Here is an 18,882-nt window from a genome sequence, read left to right as displayed (position 1 = left end):
CCCATAAAAAAGAAATCTCAAGGAAACTCATCATATCAGCATGGTGGCAAGATATTATACATTCCAGTCCTATATTATCTTTTTCTTTCTTTTTTTTTTGTATGTGGAGCTGAGGAGTGAAACCAGGGCCTATGTTTGCTAGGCAAGCGCTCTACCACTGGGCTAAATCCCCAACCCCTCCAGTCCTATATTATCAAGCAAAATATATTTGCATTACTGGGTCATGACAAAATGGCACTGCCTACAGTATAGGTACAAATTCAACTTCCACAAATATCTATCATTATAATACATATCTAACAAAGCATTACAATACATATCTAACTACTTCCAGGATAAAAGTGGTTTACTGATTTGCTTCCAATACTCTAAGGACTGAGGCTATTTTGTTTTGACAAGAAGCAATTATTGGAGCATGTAGTCTGTCAGGTATACAAGAAGCACTCAGTGCCAACAGTTTCCCACCTCTAACAGAAATTCTAACCAACCCACGTGTCTTTTTTTTTTTTTTTTTTGAGACAGGGCTGTGTGTAGCTCTAGCTGTCTTGGAACTAGCTCTATAAACCAGGCTAACCCCGAACTCACAGAGATCTGCCTGCCTCTGCCTCCCAAGTACTGGGATGCACCACCACTGGCTAGCCCAAAAGATCTTCTGTTATTTTTGTGGAGCCATTAATATGGCTCGGTGGATAAAGACACCTTATGCCAAACCTGACTATCTTGAGTTTGATCTCTGGTAGAGAAGATCACATGGTAGAGACCTGACTCTCTCAAGTTGCCCTGACCTCCATATATGCACACTCACACACATATGTAGACCAGCTAGCCTTGACTTCACAGAGATCTGTCTGCTTCTGCTTTATTAGTGCTGGGATTAAAGGCTTGTAACAGCATACCTACTCCCAGGATAATTAACAATGCCTATGCTGTTTTTCAAAATTGCAGATGTTAGGTAATAAAGGATATGTTCACCTAACTCAGAAATCTTCCTACCACCTGCTTTTCTCATCTACATATGTATTTGTTAAGTCCATACAAAACTATTCATTAGAAAGAAAGTGAAATTTTACATTGGAAATTTAAAGACATGTATTAGGAGGAAAAAAATATTCATGAACACTAACATTCAAAAGTTTATCAATGACTCTTCAGCACCAAGAAGTAAAATCCTAGAGTATTTTAACAAGAACATGTGTTACTTTATCAAAGTGGCTACAAAGATATTAAACAAAGGACTGTATATGTGATGAGGATTTTGAACTGGAAGACAACATTCATTAAAAGATACAAGTCTGCAACTCGTTTTTTAAAAAAGCACAATGCATAATTATGCCTCTCATAATTTACTTTGACTCTATCATACCTAGTTCTTTCTTTTAGAAAGTAACTTAGTAGAATGTCTGTTCAGAACACACCTCTGGAGAGGAGGCAGAGTGGCAGAAAGAGTCCTCTGAGAGATAGAATTTGATACCGTGTGAAACTATTTTGGGCAATGCCGCTACATAAACTGATTGAATTTTGACAATGTGTTATATGAAAACTTATGTAATTTAGTTGCATAAGTTGTAGGTCAAAAGCACAAAAAATAGTAAGAAATAAAATGTAGTCCTTGAAAAATGTCTACCAAACAAAGATTTAGAAGGAATTTTTTTAAAGCCCATCTAACTAATAGATTTTTTTTGGAATGTTTAATATGTGCTGAGCAAATTAATTTTAAACAAGGGAATGGTTAACCTGAGCAGAAAACGCTCACTATATCAAGAAGCTGTAGCCTGGTGATAACAAACTATGTAACAACTGTTAAGTTCTGTAAGAGAAAAGGAAAGGCATAAGCAAGAATATCAGGTAGAACTCAGTGCACTCACTCTTTATACAATCCTTTCATCACACCAAACTGTACTTTGAGGCTCACAGGAAATCCCCAGTCATGGGAAGCCTTCTGTGCTCACGGCCCTCAAGAACAAGGGACTGCATTTGCTCAACTCTACAAATTGCTCAGAATACAGAAAAAACATAATGAGCCATAAAGCCATTACAATCTTAATAAGTGTTTGAGGTTGTCATTTTACTTAACTTTCAACTCTCAAGATGAAGTCTCTGGGTAAAGACTCTCTGTAATCATTACTATTTACTGAATCATCTGTATTTTTACTGTAGCCTCACTTTAGAGCATTTTTTCAGATTTTTAAACATTTATTTTAGGCTGGTGTGGTGGTGCACACCTTCAATTCCAGCATTAGGGAGGCAGAGGCAGGAAGATCTCTGTAAATTTGAGGCAATCTGGTCTACACAGGAAGTTTCTAGACAGCCAGGGCTATATAGAGAGACCCCCTCTCAAAAACTAAAAATAAATAACTAAATAAGTCTGGGCGGTGGTGGAGCACACCTTTAATCCCAGCACTCGGGAGGCAGAGGCAAGCGGATCTCTGTGAGTTTGAGGCCAGCCTGGGCTACAGAGCGAGCTCCAGGAAAGGCACAAAGCTACACAGAGAAACCCTGTCTCGAAAAACCAAAAAACCAAAAAACCAAAACAAAAACAAACAAAAAAACTAAATAAAATTTTATTTATTCTAAGATATAAAGCCAGTTTAATAGTGATTGATAAATGTACCAAGAGATATGTACACCAATTCCCATATTGGTATATTCTTACAAATCAGTAGCTTGCTGTGGCTATTAAAAAAGGTTAACTTCCTCTTGCTGTGGATAATTTCATTCATCTGAGAATCCTAGGAAGCCCTTCAGAGCTCTCTACAATTAGTTCACACCTGAAGCTAGAGTTTTCCTGGTCCTGCCTGACCCACGTCAGGACAAATCTCACCCACCGGTGCCGCAGCTGCTGAGACCCAACTGAGTAAACACACAGAGACTTACATTGCTTACAAATTGTATGGCCATGGCAGGCTTCTTGTTCTAGTTCTTAAATCTTAAATTAATCCATTTTTATTAGTCTATACTTTGCCATGTGGCTCATGGCTTACTGGTACCTTATATCTTACTTGTCATGGTGGCAGCTGGCAGTGTCTCTCTGCCTCAGCCTTCTACTTCCCAGAATTTTCTTCTTTGCTTGTCCCGCCTCTACTACCTGCCTGGCTACTGGCCAATCAGCATTTTATTTATACAGAGCAATATCCACAGCTCACTCCTTTGGTGGTCTGTTACACACAACCCAAAGGGTCTTCACAGACATGTACGCACGTGCATATACACTCATAAACAGCACTAAATGTAATCACATCTATTCCACGCAAATAATCTAAGTTTTCTTTTAGTACATGTAAAAGCCTGAAGAAATCTGTCATCATCAGTTGTTACAATCTGAAAATTAAGTCTCCATCTGATGCTAAGTGCCACCTATCAAGTTACCTGTTAATACAAGTCTCATCACTAAAACAGCACAGGCCTACTCTAAATCACCAGAAGTTTGTGAAAGGTTTTTAACTTGGTAGCATGATCATTGTAGGCAGAGCCTACCTACACAAAAAAGGAGAATCTCAAGAACCCTAGCCAACTTCCACACTCTTCCAAAGAGGATGGAGATAGGCTGTTAAGGGAAGGCTAGGAATCTTGAGTTTCTGCAAAGACTTTGTACTGATTGACATTAGACAGAAATGTCTGTGGACATTGAGGAGGGGCTATGAAACTCACTCAGCTAAGCCCTTCGGCCAATTTAAGGCAGAGATCAGCTGGCACAAAGGACAGAGGCTTACACAAAATCTGACTGCACTCTAGACTTCAGAATGGACAGAAGACAGGAAGAAGCATAGAAACACTGAAGAATTTTTTCACCTTTCAAAGAGAAATCAGAAACAGAGAGCCCGCCTGTAAGAGCACCAGTAAGATGAAAAATGCTTCTCTAAATAGGATTTTGTTTCAGTTAGTAAAATGCAAAAGTAGTCTACTGCTGAGAAAGGTACAAAAAGCCTTTGAATCCTCTGCAGCATAGGACTTTCAAAAACAAACAAACAAACAAACAAACAAACACTAAGGTTAGGGCCTGCAAAATGGCACAGGCATGCCTCCAAGTCTAATATTTGAGTTTGACCCGTTGGATCCACATGGTCCAAGAAAGAGAACTAATTCCCACAAGCTATCCTGACCTTCAGTCTGTGACTCACTTGTACCACACTCACAAAATAAAATGTAAACAAAACAAAAACTCACAGTAATAGTTAACATAGTCATAGTGAAAAGAAACCACACAGCCTTCTAGGCCTCTAAGGCCAAAGCAGTGACAATCTACTACTAGAGTGGTTTTAGGCAAATAAGCAGTATTGCAGTATAGACTCAACTACAATTAAACCAGTGCTATCCATTATACTTACACCCTGGCAGAAATAGAGCACACAAATACAAACTAGGATAATTAATATCACACCTACACAGAAGGCTGAAAATAATGATTACAAAGCCCTCAAAATGTGGGCCAGCGAGAAGACTGTTCAATCCCCAGAACCCAAATGGTCAAAGGAAAGAACTGGGTCCCACTAGATGTCCCCTTATAGAAACTCAAAATAAAAGTTTAAAAAGAGAAAAAGAAAACTAACCTGAACATGTTATGGAAATGCCAAAGTGACAAAAGTCTCCCCCTACCAAAAACCAAAAAAAAAACCAAAAAAACCCCCCACAACTTCATAGGTAGTTTTGGAATGATTTTTTTGATGACTGAAAGTGGGTGGGGGGAGGCACAAAGATATTAAGGCTAGCCTTTTTTTAAGAATGAAAGCCAGAAAACATTACAAAGGTGCAATTCAAAGCAGACTAGGAGCCAGGAAAAGTTCTGAAAGTAATAAATGCAGAAAGCAGACTACTCCAAGCTGTAAAAGCAGTGGTGTCCTTTGCTCAGGGGCATGTACTTAGAATCTCCCCTCCAATGCTTTTCTGGAGCTTTCAGAAATGAAATACTAATAATTAGTATCCCACCAAAACTTTTCTGTTTAGCAATAGGTCACTTGTAACTTCTGCACTTTTTGTAATACTAAAGGAACTTCAAAGTTAGTTTCACAACCTTTGTGGAAGCCCAAGCCCCACTTTAGCAAGTCAATGCTATAAAGTTTAAAAGCTACTCAAGATTTTGAAACAAGCTCAGTTAAAAATAAACAAATCCCCTCCCTCACAAGCTAGCTAAGCAACCAGTTAAGATACAGGAAGAGAATCTGGCTCTAAGACAATGTTGAGTGAGGCCCCAACAAGAAGAAATGAAATGAACAGAAGGCAGAGTTGATACATACTTCCAAAGAAGAAAACAAATGATCTAATAACCAGAAGGAGAGGTAAGTAATTATACAGAAGACTAATCAACTAAATGAAGCTTAATGCTTTCCTTTCTTGAGATTGAGAGCAGGGAGAAAGAAAGTACAAGTAAGATGATTTCAAGGAATGGGGGCAGAAACAAGATACTCTAGTTAAGAGTGCACACTTCTTGCAGCAGATCCAAATTTGCTTCCCAGCATCCATAGTGGGTGGCTCACAACTGTCTAAAACTCTAACTCCAAGGATCAATACCCCTTCTGGCTTACCCAGGCAATCAACAATGCACACAAATATCCAGACATACCCAATACAGAGAATAGGAGGAGGAAGCTGTGGCAGCACCTACGAAAAGGCTCTCCGGGTTAAAAGGACCTACTGCCAAACCTCATGATCTTGAGTTTGAACCCCAGAAACCACCTGGTAGAGAAAACTGACTTTCGAAAGTTATCTGACTTCTACATGTGCTCACATATGGCACACTGCTGTGGATATCGCTCTGTGTAAATAAAGTTCTGATTGGCCAGTGGCCCGGCAGGAAGTATAGGCGGGACAAGAGAGAAGAGGATTCTGGGAAGTAGAAGGCTGGGGAGACACCGCCAGCCGCCGCCATGAGAAGCAACATGTAAAGTCACTGGTAAGCCACAAGCCACGTGGCAAAGTACAGACTAACAGAAATGGGTTAATTTAAGATAGAAGAAGTAGATAACAAGCAGCCTGCCACAGCCATACAGTTTCTAAACAATGTAAGTTTCTGTGTGCTTTCTTGGTTGGGTCTGAGAGACCATGGGACTGGTGGGTGAGAGAGATTTGTCCTGACTGGGCCAGGTAGGAAAACTCGCACACAAAATAAATAATATGCAATTTTTAATTGAATAAAAAATAGCTATATGTCATTGCACACCTTTTGCACTCAGGAGGCAGAGACAGAAAGATCTCTCTGAATTTGAAGCCAGCCTAGCTTACAAGGTGAGTTCCAGAGAAACGTCTCAAAACAAACAAACAAACAAACAAACAAACAAACAAAAATCAATAAGGAAAGAAAGAAGTATGAAGTGACTTAAAAGTCCAGAGGATGTTACATTAATAAAGTTAATGCTATTAATAAAGCATAGCAGGGTAATCTGGTCCATCAACAGATTTTTTTAGTCATGTCCATTTTTACTTTGTCAGGCATACACTACACGTTTTGTCTGTTCTATACCTTCTGCTTCGTTAGCCTTAGCACCAGGCTTCTAATATATCTTTAATAGTAAAATCTGGAGTACAATTTGAAGCCTTGAATGATAATGCATACCTACAATCCCAGCACTCAGGCAGAGGCAGGAAGATTATGAGTTCCAGGCTAGAATGCTATCAAAAACCAAAACAGAAGATAGGCAGATGGCCCAGCAGTGAAGAGCACTTGCTGCTTGAGGACTGATACTCAGAAACCAACAACAATGGGGGGCAGCTCACCAATGCCTTAACTCCAGCTCCAAGGAACCCAGCAAGCTCTTCTGGCCTCTGCAGATACACACACACACACATACACACACACACACACACACACACACACACGCACATGCACACATACACACACACACACAATTTTTTTCTAAGTTAATGGAAATTCTACATGCTACCTGCTTACGAGGACAACTTTGTTTGATCCATACAAGTTGCCTTTCAGTGTAGAACTTGAAAAGCAGTGAAGTTACAAAGCAGAGAAGTAACCATACAACTCAGAAGCAGCTGTTTTCCTTTCTCTTTGTGCAGTAATGGAGACTAAACTTGGGGCCTCACTCATGCCAGGCAAGCACTCTACCACTGAGAAATAGCCTTAAACTGTAATTTTTAAAAAAATTTTAGTCAAGCACAGGTGGCACACATCTTGAATTCCAGCACTGAGGAGACAGAGGCTGGCTGACTTCTGAGTTCAAGGTTAAACTGGTCTACACAGTTAGCTCCCTGCCAGCCAGAACTATGCAGTAACTATCTCGAAAAAAGAAAATGAAAGTAACTCTTTTGCTATTACTGTTTTTTGAGACAGATCACACAAAATTGCCCCAGTGATCTTCCTACCTCAGCTTTCATAGCTGGAATTACAAGCTGTGACACACTAAGCCCGGCCCCAAGTTTTGATTCTGCTTCCTCTCCCACCACAACACTGCAAATCACTGTGTCCCATTAATCTAATAATAGTTCCATTCAATAGAGTAACACAGTCAACACAATCCACACTACTAGAGTAACAAAAAAGACCCAACCAATCCATATCCGATGTTGTTTCCTATACCTAAGTCTTTTCCTGTATTTTAATGCATTTGTTAATACAAATGTATTAACACATTTACTAGTGAAATTCACTTAACTACTTTCCAAAACAAGACTCTGAAGTTTTTGGGGTTTTTTTGTTTGTTTGTTTGGTTTTGGTTTTTCAAGACAGGGTTTCTCTGTGTAGTTTTGGTTCCTGTCCTGGATCTTGCTCTGTAGACCTCCAGGCTGGCCTCGAACTCAGAGATCCACCTCCTGGGATTAAAGGTGTGCACCACTGCCTGGTGACACCTAATGTTTAGCGCAAGCCAACTTCAAACAATTTGTAGAAAAATGGTAAATCTCTATATGTGGTATGAGTCTCTATTTAATCTCTAATGCTTAAGTCTTTTACTCACAAAATGGTGATGATACTACTTTTAAGTGTGAGATTGGTGACGTAGCACACACTGAACAAACACTAGCTATTATACTAGCTATTATGAAACAATACCTTCAGAGTTAGAAAGTCTATTGGCTTTTCTATTATTTGATATTTGTCTTTATCATAAAATAAAATACTTTAAGAGTCACTCAAGTTTATATATAAACTATTCTCTGCTAAAATTTCTACCAGTGTAGTTACCTTACTGGTATCTTTGAACTAAGAATACCACTTGGGGCTCAGGACGGCTCTGCAATGAGACTGCTTACTGCTCTTGACAACACTGACATGGCAGCTCATAATCATCTGTACTAACTCCAGTTCCAGAGGTTCTGATGCCCCCTTTGACCTTGCTGCTCTCCTATACATATATACACATAAAATAATCTAAAAAAAAATAAGACTGCTGAATTGGGAGGTGAGGGCTGGGGATACAGATCGGGTGGCAGAGTACTTGCCTAGCATACAGAAATACATAAAACTGGGTGTGGCTGAGGCTTCCTACAATCCAGTTTATAATCTCAGCATCTAGTAGAGGTATGAGAAACACAAAGTCAAGGTCATCCTCATATAGCTAAGGTCAACTTGGGCTAGCAACCCTATGTCAAGAACTAAATAAGGGAAAGGGAAAATGCTCAGTGAGTAAAACATGTTCTGCTCAAGAAAGAAGGCCTGAGTTTGGATCTGCAGCACCCACATACAAAGCAGGGAATGGTAATGCACATCTGTGCTGTGAAACAAAAGACAAGAAGATCCTAGAGGCTCACAGCTCAAGATCAGTGAATTCCAGTTCATTTTGAGACTAAAGACCTCGTCTCAAAAAAACAAGGTAGAAGCTGGGCGGTGGCGGTACACGCCTTTAATCCCAGCACTCAGAAGGCACAGGCAGAGGCCAGCCTGGTCTACAGAGAGAGATCCAGGGCAGCCAGGATTACACAGAGAAACCCTGTCTTGAAAAACTAAAAAAAAAAAAAAAAAAAGGTGGAGGGTGATAGAGGAAGACACGAAGATACCAAATACTGATCTCCAGCATCATGGCACAAATGGACAGGCTTGAGAATTCACATTCTTCGAATCTACACACAAAGCAAGTATCACAAAGTGCTGTGCTTATAAAGACTAAGATGAGGTCAGAGTCACAAAAGCTTAGACCACATGGTGTGCAGGATTTAAACTTCCTATTGATTTTGTTTTGTTTTCTTTTGTTTTGTTTGTTTTTCGAGACAGGGTTTCTCTGTGTAGCTTTGGTGCCTATCCTGGCTCTCACACTGTAGACCTGGCTGGCCTCCAACTCACAGAGATCAGCCTGGCTCTGCCTCCTAAATGCTGGGATTAAAGGAATGTGCCACCACTGCCCGACCAACAATGTGTATTCTTAAATCTTTGGCAAATCATAAAATACGGCTACAAATTTCTCCCGTGCCCTAGTATGAATGTATCTTGGCAGTGCCATATGGCTGGCTGGTCTGGATAGGACATGGCCAACTTTTACTTTTCTATCCCTTGAATGTAGATGTGCCTTGCAAGTCATACTGTATAGTTTTTAAAGTCCCGAGGTCTTGTACCTTCCATTTTCATTCCTCGGATCCTGAAACATCATACCATAAGAGATCACTTGGAATAGCAAGATCCAAGTATCAACCAACACCACCAAGAAGCAAGGAAGCTAACTGTGCCAAATGAGGGAAGTCCTTTGACACACAAAACTTGAAAAAGATTCTCTCTTGATACTTAGCTAGCACATACTTAAGGTATACTTAATGTTTTAAAGGTTTTTTTTGGCAGAGTAGCAGCAGCAGCAGCAACTATCCAACTGTCTCTGCCTGTCTGTCTCCAGCACTTAAACCTATAACTAACCTATTCTCTCTGAAGAGAAGGCAGTTTGGGTGTCACAGTTCAGACTCTAGTCGGCAACTACAACCCACTTTATAGAGTCCTTGGGCAGTCAGAAACACATTAGTACCAGCTTTTACAGGCCACCCTCTTTCACAGCTGATGGAAAAAATGGGTGCAGAGGATTAAGTGATTTTAAAAGCAGACGTTCAAACTTATCTCGTCTAACCAGTCATCAGAGAAAACATATTTGAGAACAGGTAAAACCAGCTTGAACCACAATAAGTTCATGTCAGTGCAGAAAATTAAAAATTACAATCAGACAACATCAAATCTCAGTCAACTCTTAAATTATAAAGCAATCTTATCATTTCTGCTCAGTCCTTTTGGATTCACTTCCAGCAACTTTACTAATGATACAAGTTTAACAAACAAAAAAGACAAATGAAATAATTCTCCTTCAGTGACTACTTTAGTAGGAACTTGTTCATTTTAAGTTGTCATCTAATTTGGCCCATTATTGATCTAATAGTTTAATAGCTCATTACATACTACTTAATTTGTTACTTTAAAATATGGCCTGATGCAAGCCTATACATTCTGTTTAAGTATTTCCAAATGTCTAACTGGCGTACAGATCAATTTTATTTGGATACAACAGTTCTCCATCACACAGCACAGGGCACTAAACTTGCTAATGTATCACAGGAAGTCTTCCATAGGAAGCTCTAACCTCCTTTCATTTTACTTCTCACCCATGGGAAGCCAACTATGGCCTCCTAACCACATCTCCACAAGCAGGTCCTAGCCACCTGTCAGCTTAGCTTAAGCATTTCTCCCTTTAAACCTTCCCAAGCTTGAGCATAGCACGGATGCCCCACAGTATTCATGTATAGTATTACAGGAAGGCACTAACAGCAGTTGTTTACAAACTGGTCTGATGACTAACTGTGAGCTGTAGAAGGAAGATGGCATCAAGCTCCTTGTCGCAAAGAGGAACTAGTAACCAATCAGTGCTTGTACTAGATAATTTTCCACCTAAGATCACCAAGAGATATTAAAATACGGACAACTCTTCATAACTGATGGAAGAGGTGTGAGACGGATATGAAATTGACTACATATCATATGAACGTTGTCTACATAAATGCTATGGATGACTTATGTCCAAGTTGATTGTCCTTCAATGTCGAACAGAGAGGAAAAAATGTGAAGTTATGTAGGAAAACAATCCTCCTTATTTGACATCTAACCTAGGTTTGGGGTTACAGCTTAGTCAGAGAGTAAATGCTTAGTATGCCCAAGATATCTGACCCCATGAATCTGAAAATAACTTAAGGTAATGGGGGTGGGGCACTAAATTCCAATATATACATATATGAAACTGTATGAAAGAATAAAGAAAAAAAAATCTATAGGCGTGGGGGGGGGTGCCAAACATTTAGGGCAAAACTAGAGCTGTGTAGTGTTGTTGGATCTGGTGGCACACTCCAGCAACCCCAGAAGGTTTAGGCAAGAGTACTTTAAGTTAGAGGACAGTCTGGGTAGCATTATGAGTTCAATGCCAGCATAAAATACAAGGTAAGACCCCCCTCTAAACAAACAAAACAAACTCACATATACATGAAGCGATGTGTACAACTCACAAAGTCCAATTTTAAGGGTTTTTTTTCTGATCAGAATACTTGGGTTATAAACCTGTGGTAAATTTCATTTGTTTATAGTCATTAAAACCTCACACTCCCAAGTATTATGCCCTGTAGTATCTGTTGAGTGTTTGACACACTTGCTCATCTTATTAAAAACGCATCTCAAGGAGTGGGGGAACTCATCTCAACTAGGAGATCTGAAGAGGTTAAATAACTATGGTCATGGTAATGACCGGAGCCTGATTCCACCGCTACTGCCTCACCATCACCATCACGCTGCGGCTTCACACTCACTGGAGCTGTAAAGAAAACACTGACCCCATTTCTGGTTCTCTTGTGAAAATACATGGCATCTACCCTTTTTTTTGTGATACTACTACTGTTTGTTTGGAAATCAGAAATGTATCTCTATGCTTATCTCCATTATTTATCTCCCACTCTGAATACAAAAGGAGTAGAAGGGAGTAAGAGACAAGGAAATTTAAAACAAAGTATCTAAAAACTGCAAAATGGTGTGTGAACCGAGAGAGAGGCTCTTTATTAAACTGTTTTCACGCTGGTCTTGATGTGTTTATTACCTCCACAGACCATCCCCTCCCTCCAATATACTAACATCTACTTTTGTGAGACGGAAGCAGTGTTCATTGTAGTGGATTCGGGTATGTGTGTGTGGATCCGGGGTGCGTGCGTGCGTGTGTGTGTGTGTGTGTGTGTGTGTGTGTTTCTGTGTGCGCGCGCGCGAGCGCGTTCTTCCTCTTCACTACGCAGTTTCTTCGAGACGAGGGAGCCTTTTACTACTCACACCTTGCGTGTCTAGCTAGCGCCGGTCATTGACACCTCTCGCCCCGGTTTGAATCTCAAGAGCCATCTTTTGCTACTCACGCCGGTGTCACGCCACTCACGGTGCGGGGGCCGCGCAGAGGCCTACCATCACCGACTCCCAGGGGCTGGGAAACTGACCGAAATTCCCGGAGGGGTTGCTAAGGCCGACCCCGTCCTCCCGCCGCCCGGCGCCCCAGGCCGCCGCGGGTCCTCGAGGGACACGCACCGTCCGCCCTCCCCGCTCCCAGGGTCCGGGGTGGGGGTGGGGGGTGCGCACTCCGGGGCTCCCCTCCCCCCCCGCCGCCACCGCCGCCGCCGCCGCCGCCGCCGCCGCTCTTTACCCTCCTCCAGCCGGCACACCGCAGGGAGCGTCGGGCTCGGCGCAGCCACACCGCCGCCTCCTTCCTCGGTGGTGTGCTCGGTCTCGGGCTCCAGCAGAGAAGTCGACGACGAAGCACAATGGCGGCCGCCCCTCCGGATGCGGCGCAGAACTGGCCGCCGCCGTTGGCAGCCCCGCCCTTCCTCCTCCCCCGCCCCCCGCCCCTGCGCGCTCTCGGGCCGCTTCTCGCGAGAGTGGCCGCGTTGCGGGGGAGCCGGGAAAGCTGCGGGCGGGCTAGACGTGCCCCGCCGCGGGGTGGTGCTCTGACTGCGGCAGCCGTTGAGGGCCGCCTCGGGGGAAGCTGCCAGGCGCCACGGTAAGCGGCCGCAGCTGGTCGGCGACGTGCGGGCGTGCGGGCGCCGGGAGCGGCGCGGGAGGCCGGGCGGGCTGGTCGCCGCCCGGAGAGTGAGGGACTCGGCGCCCGCCTGGCTCCCGTGCCCGCCCGCCCGCCGCGGGCCCCTTGCAGGCCCGCCGCTCCGGGTCCCGCCCGGCTGGTGGCGTGGGTGGATTTTTGTTTCTCTGCGCTTGGCAAGTGGCGCAGGGACTGTTTACTGAATCGAGTCAAACACTGCCTCCTTCCCCCACCTCCCCCTCGAGCCTCCCTGGCGCGTCCCTGCCCACCTTGTAGGATTTGACAGCTCTCCCTCCACCTCCAGCCTTCTTCTGATGGATGCGTACACCCTTCTTGTAGTTTCCTTGGAGTAAATAAGTTTTAAATGTCGGGGTGTTTTTTGTTTTTGTTTTTGTTTTTTTACGGTCACGTCTATCTTAAAATTATGCTATTACGCTTTGAGAGCGCAGCTACAGGTTTTGCAGCGAAACATTCACTTATTTTAGAAGGAGCGAGGGAATCTGTGACGTAGTCTGGTGAATATGAGAGGAAACTTTGAAAACCGCTGTAAGCGTGGTAAACTAAGATGTAAATGAGGTCTAATAAATACAAAGAGTATGGGAAAGCCACAAATTATGGGGCGTTTGAATGATCTACCAAGCACAAGTTGTTTAACGGTAAGTTCTTACTGAAACTTGGAAACATAGTAAAGACACTTGATTTAGACCTATTTGATTTAGCTTTTTGTTTTGTTTTAAAGAATCCCTTGGATCTAAATAATTTCGCTAAGTGAAATGCCGTGTGCGTGCGTGTGTGCGTGCGTGCGTGTGTGTGTGTGTGTGTGTGTGTGTGTATGGATTTGTCATTTCATCTGAACAAAGTGGATTATCAGTCAGTAATCATCCCTGTTTCGTTGATCTCCACTCATCACTATAATACATTTTAACTAGTACAAACTTCAGGGTTTTTGTTTTAATTTTGTTAAAGTTAACACCCAGGCATCGGCCTTTTAGGGTGTTGAAATGTAGACAAAGTATCTGGTAGGGGATATAATTAAGTACAGATTACTTTTGAGGAGATTGATTTGCCCTTTTAAGAAAATTAATTGTTCTATTCTGTGTGATTGGCTGTATAACACCCTTAACAATCAGAATTCTTGGGTTCAAATCTCAGCCCTGCCTCTTAGTACCTTTATCTTCATCAATTATTTACCCTTGCTAAGAATTCCTTAATCCAGGCTTCTTCCTGTGGATTAGGGATCATAATCACAAAGCTGCCTAAACTTAATGGTGTTGTTGAAAGGATTAAATGAGGCCATTTATCAGTTCTTAGAACATAGCAAGGGTTCCATAATTGTTCATAGTTACATTACGTGTCTAAACCACCACTTGGCCTCTCTGGAATTTAACATTGTGTAGGCCCTTGAGCATCTTTTTGAGTTTGTTCTGTGTTAAGTGGAATGACAGCACCATTTTCCTGAGCTATAGTAGTCAAACCTGGTGGTGGGAACTTCTCTACAGAAGCCCTTTATCTGGCAAGGATGGTGCAGGTTTGGGAGATTATGGCTTCCATCTTCCAGTACTGAGACAGTTATTATGAGAGGTGAGTGTGGTACCAGATTTCTATTTGACAGAGCTTCCAGGTGTTAACTGTTAGAGAATTTTTAGTTCTATTTATTTATTTATTTATTTATTTATTTATTTATTTATTTATTTGTATTTTTAGTGTGTGGGAAGGTGCTTGCCGCAGAGCATGTGTGAGGTCAGGGAGCAACTTGTGGGAGTGGGTTCTCCCTTGCTGTGCGAGTCCTGGGATCAAACTCAGGTCGTTAGGCTTGGCAGCAAGCTCTTTTACCTGTTAATCCATCTCACAGGCTCCAGATTCCAATTTTTAGTTAATGCTAGGTAATATCTAAAAGCCACTGACGTGTTTTTTCTTTGAGAGTGGTCAGGGGTGTGTGTGTGTGTGTGTGTGTGTGTGTGTGTGTGTGTGAGTGTGAGAGAGAGAGAGAGAGAGAGAGAGAGAGATTGATTTACTCCCTGTTGTGAATATTAAGTAATTTATCATTGTCAACAAATAATTACTGAAATTTTGCTATGTTAGAGACATTTTATGTTTTACTAGGAATTATGGCTGTAAGTCGATATAATAGTGTCTGTATGTTCCCAAACAATAATCAGAGCAAACAATTTGATAGGCAAGCATCTGAAATCAGAACTCTTCGAAACAAGACAGACTCAGTGCCCTTTCATTTGTAGAGTTCTTTCACTTGGCCCGTTTTTGATAATCTATCCTTTATGACTGTGGCTCCTTTCTGAATTCAGTGTCTTTGTTGACCTCTTGCCAACACTCTGCTCATTAGTTCCCATTTCTTAACATTACTTCTCTAAGACAGTGTCTTAGTGGCTTCTATTGACTTCACCCTTCTGCTTTATAAACTTGCCGGTCATCTAGCCATGGTCATACAGTCCATTATTCTTAGGCTTAAGTGTTGTTATTGTTTAATCCACTAGATTACTTTCTCTTTCTCATAGTACATTTCAAGTTACCTGTTCTCTTTCCATCATTATGCCATATAACCTTCTTAGAAGCTCTTCTATGTCAAAAACAATTATAAAGCCATTCTTCACTGTTGAGAAGATGAGGTGATGTTAGCTTTTTGCAAATTGATCATTTTCAGTTATAGATTATCTTAGTCTTTTGAGAAACAGATTTCTACACCATGAGACAATATTTAGAGTACTTTTTAGGGCTACCAATTTCTTCTCAAATGAAAATCTTATTAATCCCTAGGCTAGAGAAGGGAATCTGGGATCATCAGCTAACTTGACAATCTACTATTTAAATTTATAGGTAGTGCCTGGCTTGGTGGTGCACACCTGTAATCCCAGCACTCGAACTCAGGAATCGGAGGCAGGAGGATCACAAGTTCAAGGCCAGCCTGGGCTATGAAAGTCTGACTCAAATAAACAAAAAAGTAATAATAAAAATAAATTTATAGGTAGGTCCCATTTTCTAAATTAAGAATCTGTATTTGCAATAAATATGTTATAAAAGTCCTGTGCTGTACATCTTCGATAAAAAGAATTCCTTTTGTGCCAGAAATTGAAACCCTTGTATTTAATGATTTCATACATTTTCAATTTTCCTTAACTATTATTGAAAACATGCAAAATTTAATAAATTAATATCGTGGATCTTTGTGAGTTTGAGGCCAGCCTGGGCTATCAAGTGAGTTCCAGGAAAGGCACAAAACTACACAGAGAAACCCTGTCTCGAAAAACCAAAATAAATAAATAAATAAATAAATAAATAAATAAAAATAAATTAATATCTAAAACATTCCTTTAATTGACTTCTGCTTTTTTTGGCAGCAAAAAAATCTCCAAAGGTAATGATTAAAAATAAAAGAACATGTGAAAATAATGCCCAAACCTGTAACACTGAGAAACTGCTCTCACACTTAAACTTTAGTATAGGTCTCATAATTAGAGATTGTATTCATTCATAGTAGTTCCAAACTGTCTGTCCTAGTAAGGATGATTTCCAATTCATGTGGCATAATTTCATGACGTGTGTGACACACCTTTCACACTGCTTAAATCCTAGAATGTGGGGCTAGAGAGAGAGCTCCATGGTTTGGAGTGCTTGGAGTGGCCAGCACCCACATCCAACATCTCACAACTGCCTGTAGCTCCAGCTGCATGGTATCTGATTCTTTCCTCGGGCCTTTGAGGGCGCTGTATTCAAATGTACAAACCCACATACTGACACACACATACACACCTAATTAAAAATTTAAATTTTAAAAAAAACTAAAATGTGTTTAGTGAAAGCAGCTATCTTTTATTATTAATACAATTAGTGTTTGGAAAATTCAGGCTAAATCTCACCCACCAGCTGTTACTGTAAATACTTTTAATGGAACAGTCATGCCCATTAGTTTATGTATTGTCTATGTATTAGTCAAGGTTCTCCAGAGAAGCATGGGCAGTTGTATACTACACATTATCTGTCACTTACTAAAAGATTTACTTTGAGGGTTGGCTAATACAATTGTGGTGGCTGACAAGTTTGAAATTTATTAAGTCTGGCTAGCACTTAGATTCAGGAGTCTTTGACAGTCTTGAGGGAGAATTTTCTCTTTCCTAGGAAACCTTAGTTCCTCTGAGACTGGATGAAGCTCATCTACACTGTTGAGAGAAATCTTCAGTCACCGTTAATAGGTCGTGGATGTTAACCACAACTACAAAACTCCTCCACAACATCTTCTAGATAAGTGTTGATTGTATAACTGGACACTCAAGTCTTGTCAAGTCAACACAATAAAGTTAGCATCATTTGACTGTGGTTGTTTTCTTCCTACAGAATCAGAATTGAGTACCTGAGACAGTGTGACTGAGAAACACTAAAACATTCACTGATCTCGTCCTCTGTCTGTTACTGTTCTTGTTGCAGTGACAAGATCTCTGACAGATATGCCTTTAGCAAGGAAAGGCTTGTGCTGACTGTTTTCATGTCAATTTGACAGAAGCTGGGGTGGTTTGGGAAGAAGGAACCTCAATGAGAAAATGCCCCCAACCAGATTGGCCTGTGGGTAAGCCTGGCCTTGCATGTTCTTGATTGATGCTGGATGTAGGAAGGCCTATCTCACTGTAGATGGTGCCACCCCTGGATTTGTGTCTTGGGTACTATATGAAGGCAAGATGAGCATGCCAGTAAGCAGTGTTCCTCCATGACCTCTACATCAGTTCCAACTTCTGACTATGATTTCCTCAGTGATGGAGTGTAACGTGGAGCCATTAGCTAAATCCTTTCCCAGGTTCCTTTTGGTCATGGAGTTTTATCACAGCAGTAGAAGCCCTAAGATGGTGTAATTTGTGTCACAGTTTGGGGTGGTACTCTATCATTGCAGGGAAGACATGATGGTGGGACAATGAGTTGGCTGATCACATTGCGTCTGCAGTTAGGAAGCAGAAAGAACACAGAGTAGAGCTCTACTCAATTTCTTTTTGTGGAGTCTGGGAACTCTCGCCTGTGGAATGATGTTAGCTTCATTAGGATGGGTCCTCAACCTCAGCTAAACTATCTGGAAATGCCTTCACAGGTATGCCCAGAGGTTTGTCTCCTAGGTGATTCAAAATGCCACCGAGCTAACAAGATTAACCATCACAGGTTCTTTACAGAAAGTTTGCAAACTTCTGGAGTGAACTGTAAAATTAATTGCAGTTAAAATTAGATTAAACAAATTACTGTTCCTGTAACATAGGCTACACACACACACACACACACACACACACACACACACACACACACACACACACGAGCACAACATACCCAGGTTTTGTTGTGATAATAAAAACTATATACACTTAATCTCCTTTGCCTCTTTATATTTCAAGAAGCTGAAAGCAGAAGTGGCTATGGATAGAGATTCTGTGGGTACTCCCTCTGACAAATTCGGTTGTATCCCCTTTCTTACATTTTTACATGTATGTATGTATCAGTAGTTTTAATTATCAACTTGATACAGTCTAGAATCCCCTGGGAATGAGATCTAGATTGGTTGGCCTGTGGGCATGCCTGTGAAGAATTTTCTTAATTGAGCTAATTTGGGTGGGGCAAACCTACCCTAAGTGTGGGCAATGCCATTTCCTGGTCTGGGCTCTGGGTTGGGTGAAGAGAAGAGAGCTGGCTGAGCAGTAGCTTGTGTATGTTGATACCTTGCTATCTGCTCCTGCTGGATGTAAGGTGACCACCCTCTTCCAGCTCTTGCTGCTGTGACTTCCCTGCCATGATGGTCTGTAACCTGCAACTGAGCCAAAAGAGCCCTCTCTCTGTTAGGTTGTGTTTGTTAAATTATTTTGTCATGCTAATAGGAAAATAAGCAGATACATTTATGTATATTTGTATTTAGATAAATAATGCAAAAATTCAA

At 41.4% G+C, this 18,882-nt stretch overlaps 1 protein-coding gene across 5 annotated transcripts in view; it reads right to left on the bottom strand.

Moving 5' to 3' along the window:
* Positions 1–12,751, bottom strand: part of Marchf7 (membrane associated ring-CH-type finger 7) — a 44,518-nt gene extending 31,767 nt beyond the window's left edge. For all 5 annotated transcript variants that reach the window (XM_036184420.1, XM_036184419.1, XM_036184421.1 and 2 more), the window contains exon 1: positions 12,576–12,751. The gene's annotated coding sequence lies outside the window, so the exon portion shown is untranslated. The remainder of the gene's footprint in view (positions 1–12,575) is intronic.
* Between the last annotated feature and the right edge of the window lie 6,131 nt (positions 12,752–18,882).

Source organism: Onychomys torridus, chromosome 4, assembly GCF_903995425.1.
Source record: "Onychomys torridus chromosome 4, mOncTor1.1, whole genome shotgun sequence".
Taxonomy (NCBI): domain Eukaryota; kingdom Metazoa; phylum Chordata; class Mammalia; order Rodentia; family Cricetidae; genus Onychomys; species Onychomys torridus.
Note: the sequence above shows the minus strand (reverse complement) of the source record. Positions and strands in the feature narration are given on the sequence as shown.